This window comes from Cetorhinus maximus, chromosome 5 (genome assembly GCF_964194155.1).
Source record: "Cetorhinus maximus chromosome 5, sCetMax3.hap1.1, whole genome shotgun sequence".
Lineage (NCBI taxonomy): Eukaryota > Metazoa > Chordata > Chondrichthyes > Lamniformes > Cetorhinidae > Cetorhinus > Cetorhinus maximus.
Window position 1 is genome coordinate 72,968,792 of NC_135883.1, and position 26,592 is coordinate 72,995,383.

Below are 26,592 nucleotides of genomic sequence, written 5' to 3' on the forward strand. Positions count from 1 at the left end.
CTCCTGTGCGGCACCTTGTCAAAGGCCTTCTGGAAGTCCAAGTAGATAACATCCATTGGCTCTCCTTTGTCTAACCTGCTCGTTACCCCCTCAAAGAATTCTAACAGATTTGTCAGGCATGACCTCCCCTTGATGAAACCATGCTGACTTTGCCCGATTTTACCATGCACTTCCAAGTATTCTGAAATCTCATCCTTAATAATGGACTCTAAAATCTTACCAACGACCGAGGTCAGGTTAATCGGCTTGTAATTTCCCGTCTTTTGCCTCACTCCCTTCTTAAACAGGGGGGTTACATTAGCAATTTTCCAGTCCTCTGGGACCCTCCCTGACTCCAGTGATTCCTGAAAGATCACCACTAACGCCTCCACTATCTCTTCAGCTATCTCCTTCAGAACTCTGGGGTGTAATCCATCCAGTCCAGGTGATTTATCCACCTTCAGACCTTTCAGTTTTCCTAGCACTTCTCCTTGGTAATGGCCACCATACTCACCTCTGCCCCCCAACTCTCTTGAACTTTGGGGATGTCACTCGTGTCTTCCACTGTGAAGACTGACGCAAAGTACCTATTCAATTCCTCCGCCATTTCTTTGTTCCCCACTACTACTTCTCCAGCGTCATTTTCCAGCGGCCCAATGTCCACTTTTGCCTCTCTCTTACCCTTTATATATCTAAAAAAACTCTTGCAATCTTCTTTTATATTACTAGCTAGTTTACCCTCATATTTAATCTTCTCTCTCCTTATTTCTTTTTTAGTTGTCCTCTGTTGGTCTTTGTAGGCTTCCCAACCCCCTGGTTTCCCACTGCTCTTCGCTGCATTGTATGCTTTCTCTTTAGCTTTTATGCTGTCCCTGACTTCCCTTGTCAGCCATGGTTGCCTTGTCCTCCCTTTAGTATGCTTCTTCTTCCTAGGGATGAATTTTTGCTGTGTCTCCCAAATTACTCCCAGAAACTCCTGCCATTGCTGTTCCACTGTCTTTCCTGCTCGGCTCATCTCCCAGTCAATTCTGGCCAGCTCCTCCCTCATGCCTTTGTAGTTGCCTTTATTCAACTGTAATACCGTTACATCTGATTCCAGTTTTTTCCTCCCAAATTGCAGGGTAAATTCTATCATATTATGGTCACTTCCTCCTAAGGGTTCCTTCACCTTAAGCTCCCTTATCAAATCTGCCTCATTACACATCACTAAATCTAGAATTGCCTGTTCCCTAGTGGGCTCCACCACAAGCTACTCCAAAAAACCATCTCGTAGACATTCCACAAATTCCTTTTCTTAGGATCCACTACCAACCTGATTTTCCCAGTCTACCTGCATATTGAAATCCCCCATGATCACTGTAACCTTGACTTTCTCACGCACCTTTTCTATCTCCTGGTGTATCTTGTGCCCCACATTCTGACTACTGTTCGGAGGCCTGTACATAACTCCCATTATGGTTTTTTTACCTTTGCGGTTCCTCAACTCTACCCACACAGATTCTACATCATCTGACCCTACATCATTTCTTGCTATTGATTTAATTTCATTTCTTACTAACAAAGCAACCCCACCCCCTCTGCCAACCTGCCTATCTTTTCGATAGGATGTATATCCTTGGATATTTAGCTCCCAGTCCTGATCCCCTTGCAGCCATGTCTCCGTAATGCCCACCACATCATACCTGCCAACTTCAATCTGCGCCACAAGCTCATTAATCTTATTTCGTGCATTCAGATACAACACCTTCAGTCTTGTATTTCCTGTCCCCTTTCTCATTGTCGTCCCTTTATCTTATGTGCTTGAAGTAACTTCTAGATTCCTAGCCCTTTCCAAACACTCTGTCCTATTTTGTGTTCTGGGGACTTTAATAGCCTCTCCTGGGCTCTCCTTTCTTTTCAGTTTTTTCATAATTTTCCATGAAGTTGAATACACCCCCCCACATGCTATCCTGCTGCTTTGTTTCCCATTAGTCATACTTCTTGGAATTTTAGCCTTCCCTCCCCCCCACTTTCTAGTTTAAAGTCCTGTTGACCACCCTATTTACCCTTTTCGCTAGAACATTGGTCCCAGATCGGTTCTGGTGGAGACCGTCCCAACGGTACAGATCCCTCCTGTTCCAATACTGATGCCAGTGCCCCACGAAATGGAACCTCTCTTTCCCGCACCACTCCTTTACACTCCTTTAGCCACGTGTTTACTTCCCTAATTCTTGCGTCCCTATGCCAATTTGCACGTGGTTCGGGTAGTAATCCGGAGATTATAACCCTTGAGGACCTGTTCTTTAATTTAGTTCCTAGTTCCGGATAATCCCCAAACAGATCCTCTTTCCTAGTCTTACCTATGTTATTTGTCCCGACGTGGACCACAACAACTGGATGCTCCCCCTCCCTCTCCAATATCCTTTCAAGTTGGTCAGAGATGTCCCTCACCCTGGCACCGGGCAGGCAACATACCATGCGGGATTCTCGATCCTGTTTACAAAGGATGCTATCAATTCCCTGAATTATAGAATCCCCTACAACTACCACTTGTCTTTTTGCTCCCCCCTCTTGAATGGCCTCCTGTGCCATGGTGCCGTGGTCAGCTGGCTCATCCTCCCTACAGCCCTCTTCTTCATCCACACAGGGAGCAAGTACCTCGTACCTGTTGGACAACGTCAAGAGCAGAGGCTCCTCTGTTCCTGAACACAGGATCCCTCTACCTGCCTCACTTGCAGTCACACCCGGCTGACCTTGACCACTGATAGAATTTGAGGTACTTAATCTACCGGGTGTGACCGCCTCCTGATACAAAGCGTCCAGGTAACTCTCCCCCTCCTGGATGTGCCACAGCATCTGGAGCTCGGATTCCAGCTCATCAATTCTGAGCCGGAGTTCCTCCAGCAACCAACACTTGCTGCAGATGTGGTCACTGCGGCTCGCAATGGGATCTGCCAGCTCCCACATCATACAGCTACAGCACATAACCTGCCCAGCCATCTCTACTTAGATAATTAATTTATTAATTAGCTTTGCAGTGTTTTACTTTTCAAATTTGGTGCAGATTTCCTACCAATCAATCAGATCACAGCTTTCCTGTGACGTCACTTTTTCAGTTTTGGCTTCAGTTACTCTGTGTCTCGAGGTCACCGCTCCGGTGCACCTCCCTCTGAGTCTGCTCCCTATAGACAAGGCCGCGAATCCCCGAGGTAAGCTAGATTTATACTCACCGCTCCAGTGCTCCTCCCTCTGAGTCTGCTCCCTGGAGACAAGGCCGCGAATCCCCGAGGTAAGCTAGATTTATACTCATCGCTCCAGTGCTCCTCCCTCCGAGTCTGCTCCCAGGATTTACTCACCAATCAGCTGCTTTTTCTTTAAAATCCACTTTCAGAAGAGTGTCCCTCGAAGGTCTGGTGCACTCCTGAAGGCACTGCCTCTTCCTCTCTCTCTTTTGTTTTAGGTTTGAGGAGGAGGGAGGGATGGAAACACTACAGCAATGTAATGTTTGGGGCTATTCCGTTCTTTGACAGTGGGTCCTCCTCGATTTCCTCCTGAGTCGCGGTGGCCTGTGGAATCTTCCCAACTCCACAAAATCCAACCCAAAGAATCTGCAAAGAAATATAGATATGTTGAGGGAGTGGGTAAAAATTTGAAGTATAGTATGGGAAAATATGAGCTTGTCCACTTTGGCAGGCAGAATAGAAAAGCAGAATATTATTTAAGCTGAGAGAGACTACAGAATGCTGTGGTACAGGGGAATCTGGGTATCATTGTACATGAATCATAAAAAGTTAGCTTGTAGGTACAGCAAGTAATTAGGCAAATGGAACTTTGAACTTTATTGCAAGGGGAATGAAGTATAAATATAAAGAGGTCTTGCTCCATCTTTACAGCACATTGGTGAATCTGCATTTGGAGTACTGTGTACAGTTCTGGCCTCCTTATTTAAGGAGGGATTTACTTGCATTGGAAGCAGTTCATACAGGGTTCAGTAGGCTCATTCCTTGGATGAAGGGGTTGTCTTATGAGGAAAGGTTGAAAAAGTTGGGCCTATACTCATTGGAGTTTAGAAAAATCAGAGATGATCTTATCGAAACATATAAGATTCTGAGGGGGCTTGAGGGGGTAGATGCTGAGAGGATGTTTCCCCTTGTGAGGTAATCTAAAACTAAGTGGCACAGTTTCAAAATAAGGGGTCTCCCATTTAAGATGGGATGAAGAGGAAATTCTTCTCTCAAAGGGTCATGGTGAGGTAAGAGTGACTTCCCTTGATATCAAGGTAGCATTTGACTGAGTGTGGCATCAAGGAGCCCCAACAAAACTGGAGTCAATGGGTATCAGGGGGAAAACTCTCTGCTGGTTGGAGTCATACCTAGCACAAAGGAAGATGGCTGTGGTGGTTAGAGGTCAATCATCTCAGTTCCAAGGCATCACTGCAGGAGTTCCTCAGGGTAGTGTCCTAGGCCCAACCATCTTCGGCTGCTTCAATTACCTTCTTTCCATCATAAGGTCAGAAGTGGGGGTATTCGCTGATGATTGCACAATGTTCAGCACCATTCGCAACTCCTCAGATACGGAAGCAGCCCATGTCCAAATGCAGCAAGACCTGGACATTATCCAGGATTGGGCTGACAAGTGGCAAGTAACATTCATGCCAGACAAGTGTCAGGCAATGACCATCTCCAACAAGAGAGAATCTAACCATCGCCCCATGACATTCAATGGCATTACCATCACTGAATCCCCCACTATCAACACCCTGGGGCGTTGACCAGAAACTAAATGGGACTAGCCGCGTAAATACTGTGGCTACAAGAGCAGGTCAGAGGCTAGGAATTCAGCGTTGAGTAACTCACCTCCTGACTCCCCAAAGCCTGTCCACCATCTACAAGGCACATGTCTGGAGTGTGATGGAATACTCTCCACTTGCCTGGATGAGTGCAGCTCCCGCAACATTCAAGAAACTCAACATCACCCAGGACAAAGTAGTCTGCCTGATTGGCACCCCATGCACAAACATTCACTCCCTCCACCACAGATGAATGTTGGCAGCAGTGTGTACCATCTACAAGATGCGCTGCAGGAACTCACAAAGGCTTCATAGGCAGCATCTTCCAAACCCATGACTGTTACCATCTAGAAGGACAAGGGCAGCAGACACATGGGAACACCACCCCCTGGAAATTCCCCTCCAAGTCACTCATGATCCTGACTTGGAAATATATTGCCGTTCCTTCACTGTCGTTGGTTCAAAATCCTAGCACTCCCTTCCTAACAGCACTGTGGGTGTACCTACACCACATGGACTGCTGCGGTGCAAGAAGGCAACTCACCAGCACCTTCTCAAGGGCAGTTAGGGAGAGGCAATAAATGCTGACCTAGCCAGCCATGACTACATCCTGTAAATGAATAAAAAATGTCTGGAATTCTCTTCCACAGAGTACAGTGGAGGCTGGGTCACTGAATATATTCAGCAGCTGAGTTAGACAGATTTTTGATCGACAATGATGAGTTAAGGGTTATGGGGAACACATGGGAAAGTGGAGTTAAGGCCATGATCAGCCATAATTTTATTGAAAAGCAGAGCAGGCTCAAGGGGCCAAATGGCCTACTCCTGCTCCTATATTGTATGATCTTATGTGGTGTTGGTGTCTTACGCTGTTCCGGCTTCTGCTCCACTCTTCCTGCTCCCTTACACTTCTCATTCCTTGCATTAATTTCTGCCAACTTTCACTATGTACGCTGATAACACTCATGCTTCAGGGTCTTGATATTCACTTGGTGCAGCTCCCCTTCTTGTTGTAGTTTCCTTTGGCCACATCAAAACCAGCCTGCCCCACCCCATCCCACTTTTTAATGCCTCATCACTTTTCTTGCTCAACTCTTCTAGGATCTGTTGCCTTTTTCCAGTTTCCCTCTCCTGCTTATTGCTTCTTCCCATTAATGTCTTGGTGCCTCACCCCTTCCCATCTATGCCTTCCTTCAATATTGTCAGGTCTGCTTCTGCCATTCTTTGTCCTCCTGTACTATTCCCCCACTGCAGCTCCCATTCCCAATGTCACTATAACAGCAAAGTAACTCCAAACTCCCAAGATCTACCCCCATTTTCTGTCTGTCTTCTTATCTGACCCATCCCTTCATCCTCTCATCTACCTCCCCCGCACCCACCCCCACCACATCCTTTTTCCTTTTAACCTTCCCTTGGATACTATCTTTATGGAGATATTTGCAGCCTCCCATGACTGCTAAGTTGAAAAATATAGGACTTTTACTTTTTAAAGCAGCTATCGTGCTTATCATGTATTTACTAAAATATACATTAGTTTAAATGGTATGCACACTTTAACAAGTAAAGCTTTGGCTTACCCAGCTCAGTGCCAAAATTAGAGAAGGGTGTGAATGGAACGGGAGCAATTGAGGTTAAGCAAAGGAACAACCAGCAGGCTGGAAAAAGAAGAATCAAGATCCAAAAAGTTGAAGAACACAGCAGGAAGCAAAACGCAAGTCAGGAAATGAGGAGGCAGGCTACAGAAAGTGGAGACCAGAGCCAGAATGAAAATGAAAACAGTGGCAGGACAGCTCGGAGTTGTCAGCAACAGCCTAGAGAACTAGGTCAGCAGAAAAAAGAAGAGAGGGAGGCTGATGAAAAAAATTCTGGAAACACTCAGCAGGTGAAGCAATTTCCATGGAGAAAAAAAGGCAAAATAACATATTAGGTTTGAACCCTTCTTCCAAGCAATCTGCTGCCAAAACATTAACTTGTCTCTTCTCTCCAAAGATGTTGTCTGATCTGCTGAGTGTTTCCAGGATTATTGGTTTTGTTTCAGATTTCCATCTGCAGTTGTTCTTTACATTTTGGAGACATTGATGTGGACATTTTAACTTTACTTTGAAAGCTCCTGTACTGAAATGAAACAGCCCAGCTGTTATCCCAGGTGTTAACATGGGCCACAGATGTGAAAGATAATAACATGCAATTTTTGGTATCTTACAAGTGGATCTGCTATGGTATGGCACGTGGGGGAGGTGGGGCACAGGGGCAGAAGGGGCACTGCTTCTTGCCTGGCCCTTATGGCATGGTGGACGGGCTCCTGATGCTGCTGGCCTAATCAGAGGATAGAGAACTCTGAACCTCAGCAGCGCCACTGGGAGAGGTGGGCGGGCTGAGCCAGGTCGGCGACCTCGAGGCAAGTACAGGCAAGTACGTTAAAAATAAAAAAAAATCACTGTCAAAGGATAGAAAGGGAAACCCCTCTAGGGAGCTGTCTCTGATCCCCTCTTTGTACCTTGGACCTTCTGACTCTGATGCTCCCCCTGCAGGCTGCCACAGGGATGACCATGAAACTGGCCATGGGGTGACGGGGCTGCTTCGTCATCGACAAAATCCCTGCACCTCCGTAAGGTGGCCCTTAAGTGTGCATACGCCCATCTCCTCCAAGTGTGCCACTGGAAAAATACCCCAGTGGCAGGACTGCATTGAGAATCCTTCCCATTGTGGGCCTCTGCTATTTTACCATACCCTCCCTGACTTTCCCAATCTGTCTCTTAGGGGCTGGTAAAACTGTGCCCTTAACTATTTCTGTGTCCATAGTTGCTGCGTGACCTGCTCAGTACTTCCAGCATTTTGTTTTTATTTAACTCAGATTGTTTTGTTTTATGTACTACCTCCACTTCTTTCACCTTTAGTTGTTTCCTGTCAGATTGATTATTTTATTTTTTTAGTTTTGTTATCCTTTAGTTAAACTGTCTATCCCACTTAATTTTAAATCTTGATTTCCCCTTTCATTTTTGTTCTCATTGTAGATACATCAGGAATAGCAAAGAAAGATGGGTGGATGCCGTTTCCTTTAAAATTACATTATTGTGCATGGTTAGTTTTTTCAGTGCATGGTCCCTTTAAAAGTTTTTCCATGCACACACATTACTTATCATAGAACAAGGCCTGTGCAGTACTTACCAGACTTTAGGACAAGTCAGGAGATCTAATAGATATGGAAATGAAAAGCAGACTTGACCTGATTACAATATGTCAGAAATAGGACACTAATAGAATCTGTGTACAAAATGTTGTTGTACAATCGTAAATAGGATAGTCATCACTCACCATACTGCAAGATTGCTCTGAGCTGTTTCCTCCCAATTCTGCTGATCTCCCCCAGTCATTTGAATAGTGTAGTCACACATGTGTATTTCACTGAGTGAGGCTAACACATGCTCAGCTGCAGGCAGCCATTATATGAATTAACTTTATTTACACCTCCAAAATAGAGAGAGCAGCGGAGAGGGCAATGTAACAAAATGCTTAGATCTTGCAATATACTATCCTCTGTTCCCACTTTAAAAAACAACTTATACATAAAAATAGAAAATGGTACATGTACATAAGATCCCAGAATACAATATGACTAAATCAGCAGGCAGTATTTTCTGTGTCCGCTGGCATCAGGAATGCTGGGTGGCGTGAGCGGACAATATGGCAAGAAGGCCAGAAATTGGTTTCACAAAGTCGTGAAACCAGTTTGTGATCATCTGCTCAGCCCGTCGGTAGCAGGTCACGTTTCCCGCCATCGGACGTTGGGAATACCATTATAAGGCCAGGCAGCCAGAATCATCCACAAGGCTCCTGCTGGATCGTCGAGCCACATTGGTGTGATTGCACACCAACGTTTTTCACAACTGCATATATAAGGCGTGCGCTTGGTGGGCTGCACTTTGGGGGTAACTCGGAGATGAGCATACAGTAACGTTGCGCAGCGCTGTTGGGCTTCAAGGTTGAGGTGCGTTTGGTAGGGGAGGCAAGGGATGCCCTGCAGCTGAGGTGCATTGGGGAGGTGGCAAGGGCTGCACGGCGGTTGAGGCGCATTCAGGGAGGCCAAGGATTGCCCTGCAGTTGAAGGTAGTAGACAAGCAATTGCGGGGTGTGGGGGAGGGAAGCGTTCATGCTCTAGGGAAATCTTGTATAAAGTGAACGTTACTCTGCAGCTGAGACTGTTCAGATGCAGCCACCTTAACATGTTTGGAGTCAGGCCTCTCGCTTATCTGTCCACTCAAGCAACGCAGAGGCATGGAAGTGCCACCAGGTGCTCTAGAACTTTTCACCCCTCGGGCACAGACTGCAAATAATGAGCGTTTTAGTGGACTGCAGAACGATTGGACAACTGGGCACGTTGTACAATCTCCTTGTTAAAGCTGGCTGTGGATCAGTCACTGGTGGAGGTGCTCACAGCCCCTTGCAATGTCATCATCCCGGTTTGGACCAGTCTCCCCCATGGTTCAAGCTAACAGTGCAGCCTTGCAGTGCGGGTTAGGAGAATGCCTGCGCCTGAGCTAAGAGCACATCCTGCAGTCCAATGCCACCAATCGGTCAGGCGGAGTGGGGCAGAATTGAGTGGGGTTTTGGGCAGACATGCAGTGCACTACAGTCTGGCCATCCAAGAGGTGGCCAGCACTCTCCAGGACGTGTTAAGGAGCCTTCAGACTTAACCAAGAGATGTTCTTAGAATACCCAAGCTAACCCACACATCTCCATCTTTCATCCTCCAGGAGGAGTACATCAGGAGCATGGAGCTTGGTGACCTATCTGTATGCCTCATGGCTTACAGAGAGCGGAGATGAAGGAGAAGAGGGTGATGGGGGCACCTGGTTGCGCAGACAGAAGAACAGCACCCTCAGATGAAGGGGTGGCTGGAAAACCCGCACACACCACAGGAGAGCCACAGTGTGCCATCACTGGTTGGTGCCAAGCTAGACACCAGGTCTGAAGATGACCAAGAACCAGTGTCGCCAAAGACTGCAAATGTCTAGGGAACTGGTTGGTCACATCTGCCAGCTCCTGCAGGATTTGGCGCCATGGGGACATGGAGGGTATCCACTGCCAGTGGCTGTGAAAGTCACTGTGACGCTCAATTTCTATGCTAGTGACTCCTTCCAGGGCTCCAAAGGTGACCTCTGTGGGATACCACAAGCCTCCACCCACAAATGCATCCATGAAATCATGGATGTCATCTTCGTGAGGGCACACAACTTTGTGCATTTCGCACGGGACCAAGACAGTCAGGATGCAAGAGAGATTGGGTTTGCCTAGATCTCGAGTTTCCCAGAGGTGCAGGGTGCCATCGACTGCACTCACCAGCTCAGATCTCCATCGCAACAAGGGGTCAACTATGTCAACCGCAAGGGCTTCCACTCATTAAATGTGCAGCTGGTGTGCAACCACCACAAACGCATCCTGCAGGTCTGCGCACCGTTTCCAGGGAGTGTCCAAGACTCCTACATCCTCTGTCAGATTCCTGACGTCTTCCAGGGTCCACAGAGACTGCAGGGATGGCTCCTTGGGGACAAGGGCTACCCGCAGAGGCCGTGGCTGATGATACCTGTGCAGCGGCCTCAGACTGCAGCAGAGCGACGCTATAATGAGGCTCATGCTGCAACTCCCAAGTTGGTGGAGCAAATCATCAGGATGCTGAAGATGAGGTTCTGGTACCTGGACTGGTCTGATAGAGCCCTGCAATATAGTCCACAGAGGATGTCAGGCACCATCGTCACCTGCTGCGCCCTTTACAACTTGGTGCTGCAATGGGGAGAGGAGCTGGCTGAGGAAGAAATGGAGGAGCTGGAGGTCTCCTCCGATGAGGAGGACGTCATTGGTGATGAGGATGAGGAGGTCCTCGAAGGTGACGATGAAGGGGATGAGGCCCTCACACTGGCCAGATGAGGCAGGCGCGCTTAGGAGGCCCTCACAGCTGTTAGATTTGTGGAGAATGATGATGACATGCAGTGAGGAGACACCATAGATCCTCACATTGCATCCAAGAATGTTTGACTCCAGTCTGGCTTATGGCAGCGCACATACCCTCTGTGATAATGCTTCTGTCATGGAGTCGCAGTGGAGGCCCTAATAGTCACTCGATTGCAGGAGGATGATGATGACATGCAGTGAGGACACTCTATAGACCTTCACATAGCCTCTGAGAAAGTCTGACTCCTGTCTGGCCAAGAACAGCTTGCTTGCGCTCTAATCAGGCTCACATCATGGAGACGCAGCCATGAAACTTTAAAAGCATCTGATCCTATGTCCACCTTCAGCACCTGATCCCTTCAGGAGCTGGAGCACAGCATCAGTGGTCACAGATGCTGAAGAGATGGGGACCAGCCACACCTTAAATGTGCTGAGAGCACACAGAGAGAATGACGGAACTCTATGACACCTGGCAGCAATGACCAGCACCGTCGAGGTGCAGGCATCAGTAATGTTTCCAGGGAGTGTGAGTCTGGACCATCACTTTGGTCTGAAGGCTGCACAAAGCACAGGGAAGAGGCCCTGGACTGAGACACCTGCCTTTATCTTGTGTAGAAAGGGTTCACATCTGGGCGACACGAACACTGCTCAACAGAACAAGGAGCCATAGGCAAGGAGACATTGTTGAAAGTTTATTTATAATAGTGAACATTATGTACAAGTGATTAAAACCCATGCCCAAGCTGTGCAATTACATTTTCTTAACCTTCCTAACCCTGCTGCTACATCTTGGTGCTCCCTGGACATCCACAGGGGAGGTGGAGGTAGCCTGCTGACTGCGAGGCCCTGCCTGTGATGACCTCAACGGGCATCCTCTTGGGTGCCGAGACTTGGAGAGCCCTGGCCTGCTTTTGGGGTCTTACTGTGTGGTAGTGGCACCCTCCTTCACCTGTGGAGCTGGAGCTGCTGGGGACACAGGAAGAGGGGATTTGGATGGGCCGGACGCTCCCGGAGTCACGTGGGCCGATGGCCCCGGTGTGTGCACCTGCTGATCCTGCTCCCCATGGGTGCCCAAGGGCCCCAGGCTGACTCCTTGAGGAGAAGGGGTAGCTGGAATGAGATCAAGCTACCCCACACCCCTCTCACGTAAATACTATTGGAGGCCAAATGTGGCGTAAGTGATGGAGTTCAGCCCGTGCAGCAGTGCAGGAGCAACATTCTGGACCAAGATCTCCACGGCGGCCGCCATCTTACCAGGGTTGACCTCGGTGCGTTGGCATGTCGGCACTATCACCTCAGCCTGAAGGCGGGTGGACCCCTCCAGTGTACCTTGAAATCTGAGGAGTGCAGCGGGCATTCCTTCCTGGTGTCCCCGAGCTGCCTTTGCAGCTCCAGCAACTGAGACGTGGCCAAGTCCAGAGGTTTGTTGACTTGGACTCTGCAAATTTCTGGCCTCCAGCAGTTCTCCGAGTACAGAGGATCTGGGAAGTCCCTGCCTCCATCTGCTGTGGATCAGAAAGTGTGATGTGCTCAACAGATTGTGATCCCGAGGCTACTATAAAGCTAGGTCCCACCGAGGTGTGCATCTCTGCTCTTCTGGAGGGTGTGGGTGAGTGCTGTGACGGGACTTCAGGGAGGGTGCCTTCAGATTCCTCTTCAGAGGTTTCTTCTTGATTGGAGGCCCTGGGTCGTGGACTCCGTTGGCTGTTTCCGAGATGTGTCAGCGAAAGCAAGAAGAGATAATTAGTGCATGACAGTGGCCTGTGAAACAGGACACATCATTCACAGCATGGTTGTCTGATGGATGTTGCACTGCTGGGTCCTCACTTGGTAGAGCACCGCCGACCTCACCGTCAACACAGGAACGGTCCAGATCCTCGCCGGCCAGCTAGATGGCTCTGCTTTCAAAGTCCATGAGGACCTTGATTTCAGGCACTTCTCCGCCGGTAAGTGACCTCTCTCTCTTGCTGTGTGCCAGTTTGTCTTGCATGAATAGAAATAGAGACAGTGTAAGCGGGATGCCTGCCAGGCCAGATGATAAGTATGCCTGGCATGTGTGGATGGTGAGTGGTCGCACGGATGAGATGAGGACAATGAAATTGTGTGTGAGAGAATGAATGGTGGTGTCCCTTGAACTGGCAGTGAGTGAGGGCCCTGTGGTTTGTGAGTGGCTGGCCTCTTTTGCAGGGCATTGGCGCTGCCCACTATTGCCACCGCCCCCCAAGCTGGATTGGTGATATTGCTGTCCAACCTGCGGCCACAGAGGGGGCTGAGGACATTACGGCGGGCCTCCACAACATCCAAAAGGTGCTCCAAGGACGTATCATTAAACTTAGGCAATGCAGTCTTTTTGCCTTTCGGACCCATGTCTTCCGTGCAGCAGTCGTGGCTGGAAGCACTGAGATGTGTGCACTTGGCTGCACTTCAAATGTGGCAGCCGGCATGATGAAGCGCCAAGGTGATGGCGTGGTGGGCAAATGAGAGCCTGCCCGCCATGGAAATGGTGTATTTCCTAGGAATGCATAATTAGTACGGCAGGTTTGAGACGATATGGCGTGAGCAGCCGCTATTGTGGCCGGTGGGGAAAACGTCATTTCCTTGCCCGCTACCACATTTAGTGCAAATCTGGGATGCTTCCACTCAACATAAACAATAACTGAAAATTGAACTGGTTGGGTTACATGTTTATTTTTACAGTAATAACAACAAAAACATATGACTGATACTAACAGTAATAAACACGGAAAAAAAATGTTTTCCTTATTGCCAGTATGTGTTCAACAAAAACATCACCATTTGACAAGAAATAATGAAAAGGACATTAATTGATTTGTCTGAATGAAAGATCCTGAGTCCTTTTGCTCTACCAGTGGATTCTGTAATACTGGCAAACTTTCAGTTCCTTTTTGACTTGCACTTTTTTTCTAACTTTCACTTTAGTCTGGAGGTGGAATTTGGACTATAGAAGGTTTATCATGCTCTCCCTTTGTCAAATTCCCTTTCTCAAGCAAGTGATATACATGACATTGATAAAGTCTCTTTCTAATCATCACTAGATATGTGAATGTATCTAGTCTCTTTACAACAACTCTAATCACATAATTCTCTTTATCAGCAAGGTGGTTTTTCATCAGGACCTTCTGACTAGCACTGAACTCTCTGAGTACAATGCCTCATGTATTGTGACTCATTTTCACTTTGTTTCGCTTTTCTCTTCCTCTGTCCTCAGAGCACGTTTAAGCACCGACTTGTAAGGCGGACAACTTGTTGTAGACTGATGGGTTATTCTATTAAAGAACAGAAGATTGTCTAGCCTGGGTCAAAGAGAAACATGGAAATTGCTGCCTAGTTTGTCACCTAGCAAATACTTTTGCAAAGACCTCCTCACAATCTGCACATTTCTTTCTTGCAGCACCATTCAATGTGTGCTATGGTGGTATTAGATTGTGCTTGACTTCGTTCTTACTCAGAAATATTTCAAACTCTTCTGACAGAAACTGTGGACCATTATCTGACACCAACACCTCTGGCAACCCATAAATTGCAAACCAACTTCTCAAAACCTCAATAACTTTGGCACTTGTGGTATTGGGCATAGACTCAACATTTATCCACTGGCTATGGCTATCGACCAAAACAAAATACCCTTTCCCTTCCTCTTCAAAGAAATTTACATGTGCTTGTTCCCATGGTTTTCTTGTGTTTGACCATGGGATAAAAGGAATCTTGATTGCATCATTTTTCATTCTAAGATATACTTAACAACTTTTTACCAACTCCTCAACATCTCCACCTACCTTTGGAAATCAAAAATAGTTTTTTGTTACTGCTTTTATACAGACTATCCCTTTGCGCACTTGATGAGGTTCCTCTAACAATTTCTTTCTAAACGTTGGTGAAATAATGACTCCGAAACCCCATAAGAGACAGCATTGATCTACATTCAGTTAATTTCTGTGTGAAATACTCCTGCAATTTCTCATCATCACACTGTTTAGGCTAGCCATTCATGACACAATTGAGCCCTTTACTGAGCGTCACATCATTGTGAGTTTCTTCACTAATTTCTCTGGCATGTCATGTGTGTATGTAAAGTAATTCACAGGCAACTCAGTGGCTAAAAATGAATCAGTCTTTACAGGAAATTTTGAAAGAACGTCCAGATTTGCATGATCAACTGATGTACGATATTTAGTATCATACTGATGACTAACTTTATCATTTGGTCCTCTTTGTTCAAAGACCACTTTGTGCTCTCTTAGCACTTCCTCAATGTCAGACATGCTCTTACTGATACCAACTATAAACAACTTGATCCACTTTAACCATATCTTCTTAAGCCAATTCCTTCCCATCAGGGAGACTTTGTTCCCTCCTACTATCAATGGCAAGTAATAGAATGCATAATATTCCACTCTAACTCTAATTTTGCCTAACACTGGAGTACTGTTATTGGAATAACTAGTTGGTTTCACACTATTTTTGTTTAAGGAATGTGACTCAGGGATGCCTCGTACTCTCTTTCCGAGATATCAGAACAACGATAAAAGTAAGTTGTGAATCTCTTTCATTTCTACTGTAGACATTGGAATTATATCTTCAACCCTATTACTCTCATCTTCCATGTGCTTTTTTTTTGCTTCCTGACTGAGTACAACTCTTGATCTTCCTGCCAAATAACATCAACTTCTGTTTCCACATCTATCATATACTCATTTGAGGCTTTCCAGAGTCAGAAGCTAGCTTTATATCTGTCAAAACCTCGACCTGGTGCTTTACCATGATGTGGATTACTCCTGCATGCCATCTGGATACCACCAGCTTTCCCACACGTATAGCACTTTGACTGGAAATGGGGGCATTTGAATTGTTGGCGGTTGCCATGGCAATGGTAGCATCTAAATTTCTGATTCTGAGTCTGTAAACTTGGCTGCTGTGCCCTGGATCTTGCTGAAATCCAGTGGGCCACCCCTGCTGGTTCCGGAAAAGAACTCTCTTGCAATTTGCAACTATCTTTTTCTGCCATTCCCATGACTGTGGCCTCATCGCAGGCCTCCTTCCACATCAGCTTATTGCCTTTGCTCAGAGCTTGGGCTGGATTTTATTGTTATTTAGGCCTCCTATGAATGTGACTCTAAGGTCGATTTCTAAGTTCATGTCATACCAACTGTGACGAGAGTTTCTTTAATTCGAGAATGTAATTTGATATTAATCTGATTTGGCAACTGCTTCTTTTGATGGATTATAACTCTCAGTGCAATTTCACTCTTAATCGTGCCATGATATGAGTCCAGAATTTAATTAATTTCAGCACATTCTTGCAAACTGGGATCTCTTGAGCAACATTGGCTAAAAACTACATCAAAAGCATCTGGGCCCAACATGGTGAGGAAACCAGTTATTTTATCCTCATCTAGTATTTTAGTCACTCTCAGCCAAATGAGATTTCAAACCTTCATTTGTAATTACACCTATGGTTGAATTTCCCCATTATCCCCAAATATGTCTTTAGTGCCGTTGTTTTCAGTTATGTGCCATGCTAACTCACTGTCAATCTGAATAGGATGGGCATATGAAACAATCATTCAAATTGCTCAGACTTCCTCAAAGTCAACTTTTGGAATTCCAAAAATGGTCACAATGTTCCTTAGTCCTTAATTTCTCAAATGACATGTAAAAGAAAATTCCATCCCAGTGTAGTCGTCATCTTTCTGTTGTCTATTGCACTGAGCAAGACTAACAGGTGCTCAGTTGCAGGCAGCCATTATTAACAACTTTACTTACACCACCCCAATAGAGAGGGCAGCAGAGAGCGCAGTATAACAAAATGATTAGATCTTGCAATATACTACAACACACTTCTTACTTTCTCCTCTCCCTCCACCACAACCCTTGTCACTTTTTCATTTCAGATACTCAAGAACTGCAGCCTGGTCAGGCAGTGACAGAGGAGAAAGAAGGCAGTGAAGATGATGAAACACTGTCACTTTATTTCACACACACAGTCACCACCTTAGGAACTAACAGTGTGTGTAATTTAGAGGATAGCATAGAGGCGGGATCAACAGACAATAAGACATTGGACAGAAGTTGCTGGAGACTGTGCAGGGGGCACAGATTGGGCAGTGCCAGCTCACCAGGGGGTGAGATCACACACTGGTTCTGCTGCAGAGAACTCAGATGAGGACTTCAATGAGTCAGGCTTCAGAAGAAGGCAACTGGATGTACACAACCAAATGCTAGATGCATTGGAAAGACTACCAAAAAGTCAGCATGCAATACTAAGGGCCATGAGGGACCGACTTGGCACAGGGCTTTGCGCAGAGGTTGGAACCCATCATTTCCAGCAAGGAATGGTTGCCAACTCCATCAACACATTTCTAGAACCAAACATGATGCAGCGTCTGGTGGCCAATGTCTCAGCTTCCTTTGCAACACAAGCGGCAGTGATCCAAAGTCTGAGTGCCTCTTGTGGTCATGCACCAGCTGCACGTTGAGGGATTGGAATCTCTTTCAGTCCAGGTACATGGAAAAGTTGACATGAGGCCCATGGAAAGCAATGTACCTGTTATTAATAGTGGTCTGCATTAAGGACCTGCAGTCCTTTCAAACCCTTGTGCTCACGCCACCTGCCTCTCTCTGGCAAGAGGGAATAAAATGAAGTCCTCTTTCTGCAAAGACAGCCCCAATGACTTCTCTTATCCTCCCTTTCTATTATCTCCTACAACACCTGGGGAAGACAAATGAATAAAAGTTGATAACCACTGTTACGATCACACCCTGCTTTGAGGATGGAGTTTTGGCTGCAAAAGTTGGCAGATTTCACTAACAATAGACTTAGTGAAGTGTGGACATCTCAAAGATTGGCTGTCACTGAAGTTCAGGTGGAAGAGTGTCTCCCTGAACTCCCTGGGTAGTCTCCACTGAGAGTCCTTTTCCCGCTTCTCCTCTTTCTTCCTCTTCCTATTTATCCTTCTCTGCATGGCCTCTAATTCATTTTCCCAGTTATGCTGCATTCCAAGAGGAAGGTCTACTAGCCCCTCTATGTAAGCAACTACTTTGTGCACAAGTCTTTAAGCTACCCAAAAGCACTTCAGCATCGTCCAGACCACTCCCAGTGGACACATTAAACTTTTAACAAATAAGGAAATGCAGTCAAAACACTTAGAATCGCAGCAATAATTCAATAACCAACCTGATGATTCCTTTAAATAGTGTTGGTTGGGATGGGGTGGGGCGGGGGTGTGGGAATTAGTCCTTTATTCCATTGCCATTGTTTGTCTATTCTGCTGTGTCTGATTAAGGGAGTACATAGGCTGGAGTGTGGAACTCCAATATGGAAGAGCTGGCATCAAATTAATGTTACACGCTGATTGATGTCATGATCTCTCTGCTCTGCGTACTTCCGTCAGACATCAGGTACACACGCACTAATCCCTTTATCAATACAGTGTCCATCATACTTGGCATCACAAGTGCGCAAACGCACCACAGATGCTATTTTGAAACTTTAAGGTTCTAGTAGAACCAATAAAATGTTCACTACCAAGCTGGATTTTTCCCCTTATACTTTACTCTTAAGCATCAGCTATGTATGTAACCAAAAATGCTTGACTCATTTATAAGTGGTCAGTTTCTGAGATCAGAAGATTCACTTCTTATTTTTATTGGTAACCATATATTATTAGGTGAATAAAGGGTTACTCTACAATACTTTCAGATTTGATGTGATCTGCAAACAGTCCAGAAATGTTTGAAAGGCTGATTGCGTTCGTCCAGGTAAGTTTCATAATAGGATTACATTAAAAGGTTTAGCTGGTTCAGCTGGTGGACCATAAACACTAGTGCAGATTTTGATGCAACAAGCATTGGGCAGGCCAGTGAGACTGCAAAGTTAGCCAGGAAGTATGAATCCACATTAATGGTTGTTACTCATGGGTCAGGAACTCAAGCAAGTGTAAGTGGTTAGAATGCTTAATTGCGCAGACAGTTTCTTATCTCCTGATAAAATTTGGAAAGCAGTGCATGTGTTGGAAAATGGACACTGAATTCTAGTCTTACTTGGTGTAATCAATAACCTCTTTAAGGAACAAACCATTAAAATGAGAATTGAACTGCATCCAAGTGGATCTATAACAGGAAGCAACCGCAGGAATATTGATAAAGTGAATGTGTTCACAAAGAGCAGTAATTATAAAAAAAAATCTGACCAACTAGCTTCTGGAAGAAAATGGGGAAAAATTATCTTTGTTTTGCAGAGCAGAAAGGTTTCATAAGCTCATGATAGCATCTATTTAATCTGTGTCAAGAAACTTCACTGATGTGATATGGAAAAATATTCAACTCATTATTGTCTATCCAAAATGGTAACTTCAAATGAATCAGTAGTCCAGACCCTTTTATATCATTCTTACCCACCTCATAGGTTACAAAAATGTACTCTGCATTCTATCTAGATGTTTGCTTGATTCAAGTTTAACAAGATAGAGTTTTTAAAATATATCTTCTGGTCTCTGGATTGTCAGAGATTGGGTGTACCCTCCCAAGATACGCTTCAGGACCCTATGGAAGTCCAGGTGTAATGACTCTGTGGGAATTGCCCGGAAGTTTGAACTTCTGATGGGCAATTCCCCGGATCCCAGGGACCCTCCAAAAAAATGTCCGACTCTGAGTTAGAGTCGGCGACTTTGGTCAGTTCCAACTTACTTACCTGAATAGTTACACAGGAACGGTTAGACAGAAAAATCCTGGTCTAACTCCTGGGTAACTATACAACTGACACCCACCAACTCTCCCATCATAACCCCAATGACTCCTCCTGATTCTTCCCTGACCTGACCTGACTAGCCCCCACAGGCCCCCACTACCCAACTACCTCACTGATCCCCCAACTCCCCCTGACCTGACCTGATTAGCCCCAGACCTGGCAACCCCTCCCAACCTGACCTGACTACCCCCTGACCCGCCTACCCACAAACCCGCCCTACACCCCACCCATCTGACCCAGCTACCATCCTTACCACCTACCACTCTACCCAACTGCCACCTCACCCACTTACCTCACCCATCTACTACTTACACACCTACACACTCACCCATTTACTCACTCATTCACTCACCCATTCACTCACCCATTCACCCAGCCATCACTCTTATACTCATTCACTAACACCCTGAGAAGCTTGGGGACCTTTAAACACTTCCCGGAATATGAAAATATGAATTAGGAGCAGGAGTAGGCCATTCAGCCCCTCGAGCCTGCTCCACCATCCAAAAACACCATGGCTGATCTGATTGTAACTGCCACTCCACATTCCTGCCTACCCCCAATAACCTTTCACCCCCTTGTTTATCAAGAATCTATTTAGCTCTGCATTAAAAATATTCAGACCCTGCTTCCACTGCTTTTTGAGGAAGTGAATTGCAAAGACTCACAGCCCTCTGAGAGAAAAAAATTTCTCTTCATCTGTCTTAAATAAGCGACTGCATATTTTTAAACCGTGACCCCCAGCCTAGATTCCTTCACAAGAGGAAACATCCTCTCCACATCCACTCTGTCAAGACCTCTCAGGATCTTAAAGGTTTCAATCAAGTCGCATCTTACTCTTCTATACTCCAGTGGATACAAGCCTAACCTGCCCAACTTTTTCTTGGAAGACAACCTTCCCATTCCTGATATTAGTCTGGTAAACCTTCTCTAAACTGCTTCTAACCCATTTACATCCTTCCTTAAATAAGGAGACTAGTACTGTACACAGTACTCCAGATGAGGTCTCACCAATGCCCTGTACAACTGAAGCATAACTTCCCTATTTTTGTAATCAATTCCCCTCACAATAAATGATAACATTTTATTAGCTTTCCTAACTACTCGCTGTACCTGCATACTAACCTTTTGTAATTCATGCACTAGGATACCCAGATCCCTCTGAATTTCAGAGCTCTGTAACCTCTCACCACTTAGATAATATGCTTCTTTTTTATTCTTCTTGCCAAAATGGACAATTTCACATTTTCCCACATTATACTCCATTTGCAAGATTAGAATACCAGAATAGTGCCATAAAAAGGCAGCATGGGGTTCTGCGCAGATTCTCTTTGCTGCTCTCTGTGAGGATTCCTGCAGGATCCTTCATTGGAAGTCAGAGCCTTTTTCAATGTCTGGAGGTTAGTGGGTAGTTTTCTGTCTGATCAGAGTCAGACACAGGGGTTCCGACTCTGATCAGGCAGAATGACTTCTTCATTGCTTAACCAAGTAACAACACTGAGCAGAGATGGCTCTCCTCACTTAAATTGATGGCTGGGGCTGCTTTGGCATTTTTCACTGTTAACTGATTAAAAATAAAGGATATTTAGGAATTTGAAGTTAAAGCAATCCTTCAGCCAACAGATCCAACTTTTGGAGAATTAGTTCACAGAGACCAGAATTATAGGGACTGTCAGACAACAGGACCGTATGACTAATACACTTTCATGTCAGGGGGATCTACTCCAGTCTTGCTCGTGAGTGTCTTATAATGCAAATTAAAATAGAACCAGTGGCAGTGGCCAGAGGAGTAATATTTGCCAAGAAACCATTCCAGCTAAGATTTGAGTTGACTTTTAGTTAGAAAGTGTCCTAGCCTGATGAGTATTCTGATATTCTTGCTGTGAGTGAGATTGCTATTTGATCTGCAAGAATTAGTCATAATTTGTCAATGAGCGGTGCTCACACTTGGGCAATCTCACCAGTGAATCACCTCCATCCAGACTAACCTCAACAGTATGTGGTTTCGGCTATTTGCAAAGGGAATACAGTAATTAGCTTTCATTTAGGGTTCTGTGTGAGGAGAGTCTATCGAAAAAGGTAATCTAATCAGTTTTCTTCTTTGTATCCTGTCCTTTGCATCTTGTGCTCAGTCTCAATTGTACACACATGTCACAGCTGTTAAAACAGCTAACCTTAGTGTTTAGGGAATCCCAGGAAGGTTGTCCAAAGGAGGGCCCCTTACTCATCTCGCCTCTTTCTACTCTGCCTTCCAGGATATTGTACATGAATCAGGCTGGTACCCATGAAACTACAACAGATTTAGCTTTTTTATTCCCAGTTACTACATGTTGTATTTTATTATCAATAAAATTATTTAAATTTATTACAGGAGGGAATCTATTAGGCAGTATAATGCTTGAAAAAGTAAAGGATTTGGGCTAAATCACGCTTTCATAAAAAAAAAGTCAAACTAAGCACTTGCAAGGTTGGTAATTCACCTGCAGAACAGCATTCTCTGCAGTGCAAAGTAATATCTTTTCTGTTTTCTGTAAGGTGCTTTGAGGATTTTGCGATGGATGCATATGCAACATCAGATTTCTTTGTATTTTGCAAAGGTACCCATTAGAGATTATGGGCCAAGAGAGAGCTCTAGCTGTTAAACCATGAAAGTCCTCAAGCAGCGTGACAAGGCCATTGAGAAGGCGAATTGGATTTTTGGTTGCTTGCTAGTTGAATACAATACATTAACATTATAAGGCCATCCAAAGTTTTGATATGACTGAATTTGGGAGTCAGTTTTGATCCTCACACTTGGCAGGGAATGTCAAGGTCGTGGAGAAAGTACAGAGGAAGGCAAGTAAAATGATTCTCCGTCTTAGGGCTCTTAGTTTTCAAGATGAACTAAAGTAGTTGAGGTTATTCTCTTTCGTAAAATGCAGGCTTGAAGGCATTGTATCTGATGAAGAAATTAGATTCTGTCAGTTGGATGGGTTATTTGAGATTGATGGGGATGGTACGACTAGGGAGGATACATATAAAACCAATAGGCTAGATGTTAGGATGCATTATTTTTTATTCAAAGACTCATTGCCTGCTCAGGCAAATAATCAAAATTGATAGTGAGTATAAATTCTCTGCAGTTCTTAAAAAAGGAGCCGGACAAGTTCATAATGGATGAGGGCACTTCTAGTTTTTAATGGATTGATGGGTTACCACATTCCCCTGGAACTTTACTTCATTGTTTTATGGAGTCGGAGGGGCATTTCCTAGAGTTTATCCTCAGTTGCCTGCAGGTTTTTCTGTCTTTGGCTCTGCCAGGAGATTGTCCAATTAAAGGTTAGATCAGTGGTGCATGCAGCTGCACCATGTCTGGATGGGGTGGACTTGATGGACTTGATTGTTTTTTCCCTGTCCTTCTTTTGTATTACATATATGTGCATGTGCTATATAAATGTAAGCCTTTCTCACTGGCAACAATTGATTAAGAAAATAACACTTGCTCATTTATTAAACCCTACTTGTTTGCTCTGTGGCTTGAAATTTCAATTTATATTTTTATAACCTTCACTTTCTATCAATTAGGATATGAAAAATTTGACTTTGTTTACATGTTGCACTGTTGAAATTCCCCAAAAGAGTTTGAGAAAATCTTCAATGATCATTTTGTACTCATGCTGTAAACATAGATTGGCTTTAATTCTACAGCTATTCCACATTATCTCTTTAATAAAATTATAAATAAATAAAGGAGAGGATTACATTTTTAAATCATTCAGAAAGCAAAGGAGCTAATAAATAATTTGTGCTTTGGTGCACTTACGTTAACACAGTATTAAAAATCTGCTGAAAATCTTTCTTCCAGATATACGAGAGAAAATCTTTATATACAAAAGCTGTAAATAACCTTCAGAAATGCATAAAAAATCCTTTCAAATGTTGCAAATGGATTTACTTTCATAGCTGGCATGAATTAAACTTTTTTGGCTCCATATTGATCAAAAGGTAAATTGATTAAGTTGGTGTAAACAGTGCTTTGACCTAATTCATGGCAAATACAATTTAAAATACACAATGACCTGCAGTCATGAATTATGTAGGTGCCTAAAGCTGCCTCTATAATTCTGACAGAGTTCTGATGACTCTTACTTCATATTCCCCACTACAGTCCCATAGCATGCAGGAAGAATAATTTTGCCTAACATGTCAGTGGTTAGACTTCCTTGTAGATACGACGTAGCAAGGGTTTAGCTATGCATGCAGTTATGTGAATGCACTTCAAAACAATTTTCAACATTGTACGATCTGGTTGTCGCGTTCTAATGGCTCGGATTTTGCAGCCAGCAGTGAAGGGATGCCGCTGGCCATTAACTGTACTGACAGCCACCTACAGAGTTTTCAAGGACTTTAGAGTGGAGATCTGCTCTAATCTGCTATCTCATCTATTGTGGTGTCCTCCACAGGGCACCTGTAGCATCTGTAAGTAGGACAAGAATCAGCGAGGCTATTCGACCAATCAGATTGAAGAATCCTCACTGAGACACCAGCGCCAGAATTTTTCCAGCGCCAAGGAGGTGGCTTTGGAGACAGAGTGGTGGGGGGGCATGAAATCTTTGAATGAATGCTTTGGTCAGCTTCCATTTCCTCAAGCTTTTCCAGGAGGTGGGAGCACATCAGAAGATCACAGAATTCCAGAATTGTTACAGTTCAGAAGGAAGCCATTGAGCCCATCGTATCTGCACTGGCTCTCCGAATGAGCAATTCACTTAGTGCTATTTTCCTGCCTTCTCCCCTTAAAGACAACAAACTCTGCAGCGATGGGCACATTGTTAAGCAAACTAGTGAGTCACTTATCGGGTATTTTGTGAGGGGGCTGCAATCTTGCCGGTATCACGTTTGCCTCCCGTTGTGTCCGCACTGCAACAAGTCAATAAATGATCGCATTACAGGAAACTAATCTTAATAACGATGTTATTAATTTGTGCAACATATCAATCAGCAAGTCATTTTGAAAAGTTTTTTCTTTCTGAACCATGTGCAAATTAATAACATCACCTAACAATTCTCATCACTATTCAGCGTTTTTTTGTTTGAATGTCATGCTCAGAGAAATGGTGGAACATCATTTAGTGACACTGTGGAGAGGATCTCCAAAGACGTTTCCAACTCAAGCTTCGATATCTGCCGGAAACAAGATGAAGCTGGTATTATTAAGATCACATTTCTGTAATGCAATATTTATTGAACTTAAAATTAACGTCATACATTTATATAATTAAACATATTTGGTTAGAGTTTCTGCTTTCGGCACAAAGAAGCGGGCAAAAGTTACATTCAAAATTGATTCATAGCCCTGGATTTTGCTGTCCAATATACTCCATAATAAGTGAATTGCTCTGTAATAAGTCAGTGCTGTTGGCCTCACTGCTATTCTCAATGTAAAATCCAGCTCTATGAACACAATTTTGTACATAATCTCATTGCTATTACTTTGCTGTTTGTGGGAGCTTGCTGTGTGCAAATTGACTGCCATTTTTCCTACAACGCAACAGTACTACAATTCAAAAAGTACTTCATTGGTGTAAAGTGCTTTGAGACATATGGTGGCGATGAAAAGTACTACATAAACGCAAGCATGTCTTTCTTTTTAAATTACTGAAAATAGCTTATAAAAAATATATTGAACCATTTGTTGGTTATATTGGAGTTGTCAGTTTCTCAGTAAATTAAGAAAATAAATTACATTCAAAGGTTTCTAAAGTGTGTCTATTAGCATTTTTGCTCCCAAAAGAATCAGCTTAGTTTTGAGAGCCTCCATAAAGTGCTGAAAGTGAATACAATTAGTAGAAACTGGATGGACTACCCAGCATTGACCTCGGCATGGGAAACGACAGCAGTACACCCCTGACAGATAGCACTGCAAAGTCTTCTTCACTAACATTCGGGAACCTGTGCCAAAATTGGGAGAGCTGCCCCATAGACTAGTTAAACAACAGTCTGGCCTAGTCATACTTACTGAATCATACCTTACAGACTCCTCCACCAACATTCCTTGGTAGGTTATGTCCCACAAGAAAGTCAGACCCAGCAGGATGACGGCACAGTGGTATACAGTTGGTAGGGAGTTGTCCTGTGAGTCCCCAACATTGACTCCAGGTTCCATGAAGTTTCATAGCATTAGGTCAAACATGGGCAAGGAAACCTCCTGTTATTGCCTACAACCCTCCTTCAATTGATGAATCAATACTTCTCCATGTTGAACAGCACTTGGAAGAAGCAATGAAGGTAGAATGGGCACGGAATATACTCCGCGTGGGGACTTCAATGCTCATCACTGAGTGGCTCAGTAACAGCTCTACTAAACAAGCTGGCTTAGTCCTGAACAACACAGCAGCTAGACTGGGTCTGCAGCAGGTGGTGAGGTAACCAACAAGAGGGAATAAACTACTTGACCCCATCCTCACCAATCTACCTGTCGCAGATGCATCTGTCCATGGCAAAATAGGTAGGAGTGACCACAACACAGTTCTTGTGAAGATAAAGTCCCGACATCACATTGAGGAACCGTCCATTGTGTGTGAGGCACTACCACCATGCCAAATGGAATAGACTCAGAACAGATCTAGCAGCTGAGGACTGGGCATTCATGAGGTCCATGAGCAGCAACATTGGGCGGAATTGTCCCAGATTTGCACTAAGTGCAGTAGCGGGTGGGTAAAATGACATTTTAACTGCTGGCTGCAATGGCGGCTTTTCATGTCGTATCATCCCAAACCCAACACTAATTACGCATTCCAGGGAAACAAGCCGTTTCCATGGTGCACGGACTCTCATTCGCCCGCCACATCATCACCTTGCTGCTTCATCACGCCAGGCGCCATGTGTAAAGTCCAACCACATGCACACATCTCAGTGCTTCCAGCCCAGGAGTACAGCAGGGAAGATGTTCACAAAATGTAAAAGGACTGCAGCCCCCAGGTTTAATGACATGTCACTGGAACGCCTTTTGGACGTGGTGGAGGCCCACCGTGATGTCCTCTACCCCTGCTCTGCCCGGAGGGTGAGCAGCAAACATCACTAATCCAGCTTGGGAGGCGGTGGCAGTGGTAGACAGTGCCAACGCCCTTCAAAAGAGGACTGCCACCCAGTG